We start from the raw sequence: 12,375 nt of genomic DNA on the forward strand, positions 1-12,375 counted from the left end.
TCCAGGTTATTGGCAAGGATGTGTTGGTAACACTATATGTTACCAGTGTCTATATGTTACCAGTGTCCTATATGTTCCCAGTGTCTATATGTTCCCAGTGTCTATATGTTACCAGTGTCCTATATGTTCCCAGTGTCTATATGTTCCCAGTGTCTATATGTTACCAGTGTATATATGTTACCAGTGTCTATATGTGACCAGTGTCTATATGTTCCCAGTGTCTATATGTTCCCAGTGTCCTATATGTTACCAGTGTCTATATGTTACCAGTGTCCTATATGTTCCCAGTGTCTATATGTTCCCAGTGTCCTATATGTTACCAGTGTCTATATGTTACCAGTGTCTATATGTTACCAGTGTCCTATATGTGACCAGTGTCTATATGTTACCAGTGTCTATGTTACCAGTGTCTATATGTTCCCAGTGTCCTATATGTTACCAGTGTCTATATGTTACCAGTGTCTATATGTTCCCAGTGTCCTATATGTGACCAGTGTCTATATGTTACCAGTGTCTATATGTTACCAGTGTCTATATGTTACCAGTGTCTATATGTTACCAGTGTCCTATATGTGACCAGTGTCTATATGTTACCAGTGTCTATGTTACCAGTGTCTATATGTTCCCAGTGTCCTATATGTTACCAGTGTCTATATGTTACCAGTGTCTATATGTTCCCAGTGTCCTATATGTGACCAGTGTCTATATGTTACCAGTGTCTATATGTTACCAGTGTCTATATGTTCCCAGTGTCCTATATGTTACCAGTGTCTATATGGTCCCAGTGTCCTATATGTTACCAGTGTCTATATGTTCCCAGTGTCCTATATTATGTTACCAGTGTCCTATATGTGACCAGTGTCTATGTTACCAGTGTCCTATATGTTACCAGTGTCCTATATGTTACCAGTGTCTATATGTTACCAGTGTCTATATGTTACCAGTGTCTATATGTTACCAGTGTCCTATATGTGACCAGTGTCTATGTTACCAGTGTCCTATATTATGTTACCAGTGTGCTATATGTGACCAGTGTCTATGTTACCAGTGTCTATATGTTACCAGTGTCCTATATGTGACCAGTGTCTATATGTTACCAGTGTCCTATATGTGACCAGTGTCCTATGTGACCAGTGTCTATGTTACCAGTGTCTATATGTTACCAGTGTCTATATGTTACCAGTGTCTATATGTTACCAGTGTCCTATATGTGACCAGTGTCTATGTTACCAGTGTCCTATATTATGTTACCAGTGTGCTATATGTGACCAGTGTCTATGTTACCAGTGTCTATATGTTACCAGTGTCCTATATGTGACCAGTGTCTATATGTTACCAGTGTCTATATGTTACCAGTGTCCTATATGTGACCAGTGTCTATGTTACCAGTGTCCTATATTATGTTACCAGTGTGCTATATGTGACCAGTGTCTATGTTACCAGTGTCTATATGTTACCAGTGTCCTATATGTGACCAGTGTCCTATATGTGACCAGTGTCTATGTTACCAGTGTCTATATGTTACCAGTGTCCTATGTGACCAGTGTCTATGTTACCAGTGTCTATATGTTACCAGTGTCTATGTTACCAGTGTATATATGTTACCAGTGTCTATATGTTACCAGTGTCCTATATGTGACCAGTGTCTATATGTTACCAGTGTCCTATATGTGACCAGTGTCTATGTTACCAGTGTCTATATGTTACCAGTGTCTATATGTTACCAGTGTCTATATGTTACCAGTGTCGTATATGTGACCAGTGTCTATGTTACCAGTGTCTATATGTTACCAGTGTCCTATATGTGACCAGTGTCTATGTTACCAGTGTCTATATGTTACCAGTGTTTATATGTTACCAGTGTCTATATGTTACCAGTGTCCTATATGTGACCAGTGTCTATGTTACCAGTGTCTATATGTTACCAGTGTCCTATATGTGACCAGTGTCTATATGTTACCAGTGTCTATATGTTACCAGTGTCTATATGTTACCAGCGTCTATGTTACCAGTGTCTATGTTACCAGTGTCTATATGTTACCAGTGTCCTATATGTGACCAGTGTCCTATATGTTACCAGTGTCTATATGTTACCAGTGTCTATATGTTACCAGTGTCTATGTTACCAGTGCCTATATGTTACCAGTGTCTATATGTTACCAGTGTCTATATGTTACGTGTCTATATGTTACCAGTGTCCTATATGTTACCAGTGTCCTATATGTGACCAGTGTCTATATGTTACCAGTGTCCTTTATGTGACCAGTGTCTATATTTTACCAGTGTCTAAATGTTCGCAGTGTCTATATGTTACCAGTGTCTATATGTTACCAGTGTCTATATGTTACCAGTGTCTATATGTTACCAGTGTCCTATATGTTACCAGTGTCTAAATGTTACCAGTGTCCTATATGTTACCAGTGTCTATATGTTACCAGTGTCTATATGTTACCAGTGTCTATATGTTACCAGTGTCCTATATGTTACCAGTGTCCTATATGTTACCAGTGTCCTATATGTTACCAGTGTCTATATGTTACCAGTGTCTAAATGTTACCAGTGTCTATATGTTACCAGTGTCTAAATGTTACCAGTGTCTAAATGTTACCAGTGTCTATATGTTACCAGTGTCCTATATGTTACCAGTGTCTATATGTTACCAGTGTCTATATGTTACCAGTGTCTATATGTTACCAGTGTCTAAATGTTACCAGTGTCTATATGTTACCAGTGTCTATATGTTACCAGTGTCCTATATGTTACCAGTGTCTATATGTTACCAGTGTCCTATATGTTACCAGTGTCTATATGTTACCAGTGTCTATATGTTACCAGTGTCCTATATGTTACCAGTGTCTATATGTTACCAGTGTCCTATATGTGACCAGTGTCTATATGTTACCAGTGTCTATGTTACCAGTGTCTATATGTTCCCAGTGTCCTATATGTTACCAGTGTCTATATGTTACCAGTGTCTATATGTTCCCAGTGTCCTATATGTGACCAGTGTCTATATGTTACCAGTGTCTATATGTTACCAGTGTCTATATGTTCCCAGTGTCCTATATGTTACCAGTGTCTATATGTTACCAGTGTCCTATATGTGACCAGTGTCTATATGTTACCAGTGTCCTATATGTGACCAGTGTCTATGTTACCAGTGTCTATATGTTACCAGTGTCCTATGTGACCAGTGTCTATGTTACCAGTGTCTATATGTTACCAGTGTCTATATGTTACCAGTGTCTATATGTTACCAGTGTCCTATATGTGACCAGTGTCTATGTTACCAGTGTCCTATATTATGTTACCAGTGTGCTATATGTGACCAGTGTCTATGTTACCAGTGTCTATATGTTACCAGTGTCCTATATGTGACCAGTGTCTATATGTTACCAGTGTCTATATGTTACCAGTGTCCTATATGTGACCAGTGTCTATGTTACCAGTGTCCTATATTATGTTACCAGTGTGCTATATGTGACCAGTGTCTATGTTACCAGTGTCTATATGTTACCAGTGTCCTATATGTGACCAGTGTCCTATATGTGACCAGTGTCTATGTTACCAGTGTCTATATGTTACCAGTGTCCTATGTGACCAGTGTCTATGTTACCAGTGTCTATATGTTACCAGTGTCTATGTTACCAGTGTATATATGTTACCAGTGTCTATATGTTACCAGTGTCCTATATGTGACCAGTGTCTATATGTTACCAGTGTCCTATATGTGACCAGTGTCTATGTTACCAGTGTCTATATGTTACCAGTGTCTATATGTTACCAGTGTCTATATGTTACCAGTGTCGTATATGTGACCAGTGTCTATGTTACCAGTGTCTATATGTTACCAGTGTCCTATATGTGACCAGTGTCTATGTTACCAGTGTCTATGTTACCAGTGTCTATATGTTACCAGTGTTTATATGTTACCAGTGTCTATATGTTACCAGTGTCCTATATGTGACCAGTGTCTATGTTACCAGTGTCTATATGTTACCAGTGTCCTATATGTGACCAGTGTCTATATGTTACCAGTGTCTATATGTTACCAGTGTCTATATGTTACCAGCGTCTATGTTACCAGTGTCTATGTTACCAGTGTCTATATGTTACCAGTGTCCTATATGTGACCAGTGTCCTATATGTTACCAGTGTCTATATGTTACCAGTGTCTATATGTTACCAGTGTCTATGTTACCAGTGCCTATATGTTACCAGTGTCTATATGTTACCAGTGTCTATATGTTACGTGTCTATATGTTACCAGTGTCCTATATGTTACCAGTGTCCTATATGTGACCAGTGTCTATATGTTACCAGTGTCCTTTATGTGACCAGTGTCTATATTTTACCAGTGTCTAAATGTTCGCAGTGTCTATATGTTACCAGTGTCTATATGTTACCAGTGTCTATATGTTACCAGTGTCTATATGTTACCAGTGTCTAAATGTTACCAGTGTCCTATATGTTACCAGTGTCTATATGTTACCAGTGTCTATATGTTACCAGTGTCTATATGTTACCAGTGTCCTATATGTTACCAGTGTCCTATATGTTACCAGTGTCCTATATGTTACCAGTGTCTATATGTTACCAGTGTCTAAATGTTACCAGTGTCTATATGTTACCAGTGTCTAAATGTTACCAGTGTCTAAATGTTACCAGTGTCTATATGTTACCAGTGTCCTATATGTTACCAGTGTCTATATGTTACCAGTGTCTATATGTTACCAGTGTCTATATGTTACCAGTGTCTAAATGTTACCAGTGTCTATATGTTACCAGTGTCTATATGTTACCAGTGTCCTATATGTTACCAGTGTCTATATGTTACCAGTGTCCTATATGTTACCAGTGTCTATATGTTACCAGTGTCTATATGTTACCAGTGTCCTATATGTTACCAGTGTCTATATGTTACCAGTGTCCTATATGTGACCAGTGTCTATATGTTACCAGTGTCTATGTTACCAGTGTCTATATGTTCCCAGTGTCCTATATGTTACCAGTGTCTATATGTTACCAGTGTCTATATGTTCCCAGTGTCCTATATGTGACCAGTGTCTATATGTTACCAGTGTCTATATGTTACCAGTGTCTATATGTTCCCAGTGTCCTATATGTTACCAGTGTCTATATGGTCCCAGTGTCCTATATGTTACCAGTGTCTATATGTTCCCAGTGTCCTATATTATGTTACCAGTGTCCTATATGTGACCAGTGTCTATGTTACCAGTGTCCTATATGTTACCAGTGTCCTATATGTTACCAGTGTCTATATGTTACCAGTGTCTATATGTTACCAGTGTCTATATGTTACCAGTGTCCTATATGTGACCAGTGTCTATGTTACCAGTGTCCTATATTATGTTACCAGTGTGCTATATGTGACCAGTGTCTATGTTACCAGTGTCTATATGTTACCAGTGTCCTATATGTGACCAGTGTCTATATGTTACCAGTGTCCTATATGTGACCAGTGTCTATGTTACCAGTGTCTATATGTTACCAGTGTCCTATGTGACCAGTGTCTATGTTACCAGTGTCTATATGTTACCAGTGTCTATATGTTACCAGTGTCTATATGTTACCAGTGTCCTATATGTGACCAGTGTCTATGTTACCAGTGTCCTATATTATGTTACCAGTGTGCTATATGTGACCAGTGTCTATGTTACCAGTGTCTATATGTTACCAGTGTCCTATATGTGACCAGTGTCTATATGTTACCAGTGTCCTATATGTGACCAGTGTCTATGTTACCAGTGTCTATATGTTACCAGTGTCCTATGTGACCAGTGTCTATGTTACCAGTGTCTATATGTTACCAGTGTCTATGTTACCAGTGTATATATGTTACCAGTGTCTATATGTTACCAGTGTCCTATATGTGACCAGTGTCTATATGTTACCAGTGTCCTATATGTGACCAGTGTCTATGTTACCAGTGTCTATATGTTACCAGTGTCTATATGTTACCAGTGTCTATATGTTACCAGTGTCGTATATGTGACCAGTGTCTATGTTACCAGTGTCTATATGTTACCAGTGTCCTATATGTGACCAGTGTCTATGTTACCAGTGTCTATATGTTACCAGTGTTTATATGTTACCAGTGTCTATATGTTACCAGTGTCCTATATGTGACCAGTGTCTATGTTACCAGTGTCTATATGTTACCAGTGTCCTATATGTGACCAGTGTCTATATGGTACCAGTGTCTATATGTTACCAGTGTCTATATGTTACCAGCGTCTATGTTACCAGTGTCTATATGTTACCAGTGTCCTATATGTGACCAGTGTCTATATGTTGCCAGTGTCTATATGTTACCAGTGTCTATATGTTACCAGTGTCTATGTTACCAGTGTCTATATGTTACCAGTGTCCTATATGTGACCAGTGTCCTATATGTTACCAGTGTCTATATGTTACCAGTGTCTATATGTTACCAGTGTCTATGTTACCAGTGCCTATATGTTACCAGTGTCTATATGTTACCAGTGTCTATATGTTACGTGTCTATATGTTACCAGTGTCCTATATGTGACCAGTGTCTATATGTTACCAGTGTCCTTTATGTGACCAGTGTCTATGTTACCAGTGTCTATATGTTACCAGTGTCTAAATATTCGCAGTGTCTATATGTTACCAGTGTCTATATGTTACCAGTGTCTATATGTTACCAGTGTCCTATATGTTACCAGTGTCTAAATGTTACCAGTGTCCTATATGTTACCAGTGTCTATATGTTACCAGTGTCTATATGTTACCAGTGTCCTATATGTTACCAGTGTCTATATGTTACCAGTGTCTAAATGTTACCAGTGTCTATATGTTACCAGTGTCTAAATGTTACCAGTGTCTAAATGTTACCAGTGTCTATATGTTACCAGTGTCCTATATGTTACCAGTGTCTATATGTTACCAGTGTCTATATGTTACCAGTGTCCTATATGTTACCAGTGTCTATATGTTACCAGTGTCTATATGTTACCAGTGTCTAAATGTTACCAGTGTCTATATGTTACCAGTGTCTATATGTTACCAGTGTCCTATATGTTACCAGTGTCTATATGTTACCAGTGTCCTATATGTTACCAGTGTCTATATGTTACCAGTGTCTATATGTTACCAGTGTCCTATATGTTACCAGTGTCTATATGTTACCAGTGTCTAAATGTTACGAGTGTCTATATGTTACCAGTGTCTATATGTTACCAGTGTCCTATATGTTACCAGTGTCTATATGTTACCAGTGTCCTATATGTTACCAGTGTCTATATGTTACCAGTGTCTATATGTTACCAGTGTCCTATATGTTACCAGTGTCTATATGTTACCAGTGTCTAAATGTTACCAGTGTCTAAATGTTACCAGTGTCTATATGTTACCAGTGTCCTATATGTTACCAGTGTCTAAATGTTACCAGTGTCTATATGTTACCAGTGTCTAAATGTTACCAGTGTCTAAATGTTACCAGTGTCTATATGTTACCAGTGTCTATATGTTACCAGTGTCTAAATGTTACCAGTGTCTAAATGTTACCAGTGTCTATATGTTACCAGTGTCTATATGTTACCAGTGTCTATATGTTACCAGTGTCCTATATGTTACCAGTGTCTATATGTTACCAGTGTCCTATATGTTACCAGTGTCTATATGTTACCAGTGTCTATATGTTACCAGTGTCCTATATGTTACCAGTGTCTATATGTTACCAGTGTCCTATATGTTACCAGTGTCTATATGTTACCAGTGTCTATATGTTACCAGTGTCCTATATGTTACCAGTGTCTATATGTTACCAGTGTCTATATGTTACCAGTGTCCTATATGTTACCAGTGTCTATATTTTACCAGTGTCCTATATGTTACCAGTGTCTATATGTTACCAGTGTCTATATGTCACCAGTGTCCTATATGTTACCAGTGTCTATATGTTACCAGTGTCTATATGTTACCAGTGTCCTATATGTTACCAGTGTCTATATTTTACCAGTGTCCTATATGTTACCAGTGTCTATATGTTACCAGTGTCTATATGTTACCAGTGTCCTATATGTTACCAGTGTCTATATGTTACCAGTGTCTAAATGTTACCAGTGTCTAAATGTTACCAGTGTCTATATGTTACCAGTGTCCTATATGTTACCAGTGTCTATATGTTACCAGTGTCTATATGTTACCAGTGTCTAAATGTTACCAGTGTCTAAATGTTACCAGTGTCTATATGTTACCAGTGTCCTATATGTTACCAGTGTCTATATGTTACCAGTGTCTAAATGTTACCAGTGTCTATATGTTACCAGTGTCTATATGTTACCAGTGTCTATATGTTACCAGTGTCCTATATGTTACCAGTGTCTATATGTTACCAGTGTCCTATATGTTACCAGTGTCTATATGTTACCAGTGTCTATATGTTACCAGTGTCCTATATGTTACCAGTGTCTATATGTTACCAGTGTCTAAATGTTACCAGTGTCTAAATGTTACCAGTTTCTATATGTTACCAGTGTCTAAATGTTACCAGTGTCTATATGTTACCAGTGTCTATATGTTACCAGTGTCTATGTTCCCAGTGTCTATATGTTACCAGTGTCTATATGTTACCAGTGTCCTATATGTTACCAGTGTCTATATGTTACCAGTGTCTATATGTTACCAGTGTCTAAATGTTACCAGTGTCTATATGTTACCAGTGTCTAAATGTTACCAGTGTCTATATATTACCAGTGTCTACTGTATGCTCCCAGTGTTCTATGTTGTTAGGGTCCTACTGTATATGTTCCTAGAACATGACAAAGTGTCCTATGTGTCCTATAGCCGCTAGCAAGTGCCCGCGGTGAGCAAGAGTTCGTTAGCTGTAAGATGGACGGATTAGGTTGTCAGCTGTTTTGAACTTTGATCTGTTTTTTTAACTGTTTTTTTAAACTTGTGCACATACTGTAGTAGGCCTACTTGTGCATTGGGCTAGCTAACATTAGCGGGCTGGCTGCAAGCGGGCAAACTTAACCACACAACGCATCGCTCACGAGTCACAACACATCACTTTGCAACGGGTTGTGAGCTTGTAGATTGGCTGTTTTCAATTTATTGGCCTTATCTTGCCTAAACTATTTTTTTACTATTTTGAAAAACATTTTCAAATAGTGAAAATAGCCGATCTACATCGACACGTTGTGAGCTTGTAGATCGGCTATATAAACTAAATGTTTTTCAAAATAGTAAAACATGCCAAAAAAGTTTAGGCACAAGGGGTAAGGCCAGATAGGGCCCAATTAGAACCAAAATAGACCCCTGAGGGACTGCAGTCGAACTAAATATGTAGGGTTTAAGCCGTTAAAGTATATTGAAGTGAGTAACATAGGATCCTGGAAACATTGGTACTCTCCCACTCCCACTCTGTCATGTCGGCCTCATTTTCTCCCCCGCTCCGTAGCCTTGACTTCTTCCAGTACCCCATTCGTTGTCTCAGGGGAGCCTGGATGCGTTTGGATGTGTTGGAAACTCTCTCCCTCTGCTCAGCTCCACTCCACTGTTCTCATCTCCCTGTTCTCCCAAGAGGCGAGTATAGTTTGCCTCATTAGGAGCTTCGCACCTGGATTCTGAGAGGTTCCTTTTTCTTTCTCTTTCTCATTGCAGTGCAGTGGAGTCTGTGTTGGTCCCGGAGGGTTTCAATGGAGCATCCAACATCCAAGAACTATAGGAGAGCTGTACTCAGCTAATACAGATACAGCACTGTTAGCTCTGACTGTACAGTGGTATCTGATGGTGACTGCCCGACCAAGTCCTCTGAGGAGTTGGATGATTGCCTGTCCGCAGCGTTTCTGGGCTCTGGCGCCGGTAGAGGGAGGTGAGCGAGGAATTGTGGCGCCGAAGAATTGGAAAAGTAGACTCACAAAGCACTCAGCATCTGCTGAAGTCAGCAACATTGACAGACACCTGCCACTGCGAGAGTGTGAGTGTGTGTGTGCGTGCACGTGCGTGCATGCATGGGGATGTGTTTGCATGGCGGCATTTGGGTTTGAGCTGCATGGAGTGTCCCACCATGCGGATAAAGGCTCCCTACTTAGAGACAGTGGTGCACTGGTGACATTCCATCTGATTTGGTCTTTTTCATTGGGCGCCCGACCTCATTCACATTCTGTACCGTTGGTATTTCCACACTCTGCCAAGTCATATCTCTGACTATATCCCTGCAGCCTCACACACCAAAAGAGAATTTTGTCCAAGTAGAACCACTGCTCATAGCGCTATGGAGATTGGGATGGAAATTTGACCTTTTAAATGGTGATGAAAGGAATAGGAGCATGGTCTTTTAAAGTTTTAGTACACTTACTGTATGGCACTTGTTCTCGTCACGTTTATGTCACAGAGAAGCACCTTCTTCTAGACTAAATACTGGTTAAACTGTTATTTTAACCACATGAACATTAGTGTCTCAATTCTGGAGCGACCATTCTGCAAAAATAGGAGTTCTACAAGCTTGCAATGCTTCGCAACGAGACGATAGAGGGAAATACTATCTCACCTAATATATAGCCCTGGGGGACCCCGGTCAACTAACCATATAGGTTTTAAGAGGTTACATTTTCTTAATAATATCATACTACATATTTGAAATAAGATGCAAACATAGATACATGTTATGACTCAAAATGCCAAAACATAAAATGTCCTCAAAATGCTGTTGTTTTTCATGACAAAATAAAAGCATGAATAACAAAGATGCTGTCTTCTAGGGAAGGTCTTGTACCTTTGTGTCAGTCATCTACATACACATTAACATCCACACATATCACAGGCCAGTGCTTGTCAGTCATCTAAAATGAGATGATTGAGCACAAAACCATGTTGTCCTTGGATACTGTATGTGGAGACCTCCTGCAGGCTGCCAGGTGTCTCCTGGTAATGCTTCACATGTTTTTCACACCAAGAAAGGAATTTACTTTACATCTTGGCAAAAGTTATTAAGTACCCGCCGTGATTTATGGTTTCGTACAGTTTTCCCATTATAACTCTCACATTAGGTGCTGCCTCTGACTCATAAACAATGCACTTTAATAGAAGGTGAAGGGTTATATGCAGTAAAAGTGAAAATAACACGGAGGAATTTACTGCAAAGACTCCTCAGTCCCTACCTCTCAGTCTGCTCTTTACATATACAATCCAGGACTTATTTTAATTTATAAAATAAAAATATAACCAATATGGTAGAGTATGTTACTCGATAACAAGTACATCTGCAGTGGTTGGAGGTTGTCTCCCTACTATTCTATTGAGCCATTGTAACCCTACTGTCAGGTATAGGACACCTAATGGCATAATGTCAGTAGTTATTTGAAGCAGACGGAACATATTGGACACTATAGTTACACCTGCTTTGTTGCTTACTTTGACTTCTATCATTCCATACGTGAATATGGCTTTGTTTTGAAGTCTAAATATAGCTGATTGTCATAGTACGCCTATTCTTTACATCACACAAGCTTTGCAGCGTTTGTGATTTCTAAATGTTCTACTTTGTAATCATTCTGTCAAAGCCTGCATCTCATATTGCAGGAAAGCGTTGCAGGAAATGTGAGGCCTGCAGGCCTCTCTGCCGGATCATAATTGAGGGCGGTTGGCCGTGGCAGTGATGTTTTGGTGATTTAAGATTTAATGTTACTCTGCATCCTCCAGGAGGATGTTGGTTTATCGACCGTTTATAAAGACTGGAAGGCTGTGTCTTTAGGCCAGGTCCAGCATCCCTGGCTATTGATCCGCTGGGTAATAGACCCTGCGGAGGAGGGGGGCCGACCCTGGTTGGGGGTCAGCTAGGTCTGTGGGATAGGCCACCGGTGTCAACCGGGCCAAGAGGACACGCGAGGGCCTCGTCTTGATGTTGAGAGGTATATTTGATATGCAGAATTAGATTCATCGATTTCATTTCACGGAGGTATGAGGATGCAGATCACGCTAAAGCGTGGGGTGAAATGCCATCCGAAACGGATGTGTTTTTCAAAGATTGGGGTGAGGCATTGGATTCCATACTGAGAGGTCTCATGCTGTGCTGGTATTGAATGGAGGGTAAAGAGATATGCAGACAGAGAAGCCACCATATCCCTGACAAATTCATTATATTACAGTCGCCATCCAGGCGAATGGAGTTGCATTCTTTGCTCTATAATGCCCTTTTGCTATATTAGTCACTGGAAATGTATTCACATCCATAGCTACAGTATATCTCCATACAAGACCAAAGCTCAACATAGAAATGTCACCACATAACCACTTAAACCCTATATACTTTGTTGACCGGAGTCCCCCAGGGGTCTATACTATACTCCTTTTCCCTCTACACCAAATGTTTTAGCTGAAAATAGC

The sequence above is a fragment of the Electrona antarctica genome (assembly GCF_951216825.1).
Source record: "Electrona antarctica genome assembly, chromosome: 1".
NCBI lineage: Eukaryota > Metazoa > Chordata > Actinopteri > Myctophiformes > Myctophidae > Electrona > Electrona antarctica.